This window comes from Rhinopithecus bieti, unplaced genomic scaffold (genome assembly GCF_001698545.2).
Source record: "Rhinopithecus bieti isolate Rb0 unplaced genomic scaffold, ASM169854v2 scaffold_26532, whole genome shotgun sequence".
NCBI lineage: Eukaryota > Metazoa > Chordata > Mammalia > Primates > Cercopithecidae > Rhinopithecus > Rhinopithecus bieti.
In genome coordinates this window covers 1634532-1636479 of record NW_016812934.1, presented here as the reverse complement: position 1 = coordinate 1636479, position 1948 = coordinate 1634532, and positions in this window count along the sequence as shown.

Sequence of the window (1948 nt, the reverse complement as noted above, 5' to 3'; positions counted from 1 at the left end):
GGGGGGGGGGGGGGGGGGGGGTGGATTTAAAGGGAAGGAGTGGGCAAAACACATAAAATGAATTTATTTTATCTAAGCTCTGTAGCAGGATTCATGTTCTTTGACAGTTCTCTTTCCTGTATATGCAATAACAAGGTTTTAAAAAAATAAAGAAGAAGTGAGACTATTAGACAAAGTATTTATGTAATTATTTGATAACTCTTGTAAATAGGTGGAATATGAATGCTTGGAAAATTAAACTTTAATTTATTGACATTGTACATAGCTCTGTGTAAATAGAATTGCAACTGTCAGGTTTTGTGTTCTTGTTTTTCTTTAGTTAGGTTTATTTCCAGGTCACAGAATTGCTGTTAACACCAGAAAACACACTTCCTGCACCAACACCCATACCCTTTCAAAAGAGTTGTCTGCAACATTTTTGTTTTCTTTTTTAATGTCCGAATGTGGGGGAAAGTGCTATTTCCTATTTTAGCCAAAATAGGGGAAGGAGTGCCACTTTCCAGCTCCACTTCAAATTCCTTAAAATATAACTGAGATTGCTGTGGGGAGGGAAGAGGGCAGAGGCTGTGGTTTGACTTGCTAATTTTTCTTTTGTTATTTGTATGTGCTAGTCTCTGATTTCCTCACAACGAAGTGGAATTTACTACTGTTGTCAATATCGATGGTGTTTTGAATTGGTGCCTATAGAGATATATTCACAGTTCAAAAGTCAGGTGCTGAGAGATGGTTTAAAGACAAATTCATGAAGGTATATTTTGTGTTATAGTTGTTGATGAGTTCTTTGGTTTTCTGTATTTTTTTCCCCCTCTCTTTAAAACATCACTGAAATTTCAATAAATTTTTATTGAAATGTCTTTAGGCCTTGTGTTAAATGCTTTTCTTTGGGAACCTTTCCTGAAGGTGGACAGTCAGGGGAGACTTTACTCTCTTCTTGTTCTGAGTTTACCCCTTCCCTTCGCCTTTAAATAATTAAGACCGCCCCAGCGAACCAAAATGAGATGTCCCTCAAGTTACAAAGCTAAAAACAAAAGTCCCTTACTTGAGCGAAAGGAGCCACTTCAATCTGAAATTACTTTTCCTTTAAATTAGGGAGCAAAGCGGGGAGACGGAAAGGGGCCTGATGAGAATACAGAAAGAAGAGTAATTTCAGATACTTTCAAATTTTAATGGAAAAAGACTGACGTGCTCCCTAAGTCAGGTTTTCCCACCCAAATCCGACCAAAAATAAGCTTGGCAGTACAAATGTTTTTCGTTTTAAGCTCGCCCTCCCTTTTGACATCAATCTGGCGAATCCAAGTCAAAAATATCTTCTTGCACCAGTGTGTTTGACTCGGGGAAAAGGCCAGCAGAATCCCCCAGCAGTCCGAGCGGGCTTGGCTAGGCAGCAGCCCTCCAGGTTGTAGAAGTGGACAAGACGCAACGCCTTTCCACTCCGCAACCCCCCACACACCCTGCAGTCCCTGGTGCCTCAAATTGAACCCGGCTGGCCCAAGGCGCCCCTAGGAGGCCCCATCCATCCCGAGTTGTGCGTGCGAAGCGCGGCCAGCTCCTCGAAAACTTAGCTGTGTCACGCGAGGGAGGAGGGAAATTATCCCTGAAAGGGGAAAGGTAATTCCAGGGTGCACATTTCACCCCCTCCAAGGCAAAAGTCACCCAGGAGGCTGACATCCTCCCCTAGTCTCCCCTTCAAACCAGTCTCCAGGCTGTTCGGGGAGTTGCCTTTTGAAGTTCAATTTATCTTTGAAACATTCAATAAAAAATGATGAGGCACTGTCAGTCTTTTGGTCTCCCGACCCCCAGCCTCGCCTCCGAGGTGCGTGTCTGTTGGGGGGCGGGGGCGGCACGGGAAGGTTCGAGGGTTAGTCCATAGCCCTTTTCTTGCCCTGGGGCCGTGACGTGAAGACAGCTGGAGCCTGCCTGGCGGCTGCCTCCCTCCCCACCCCCCAAC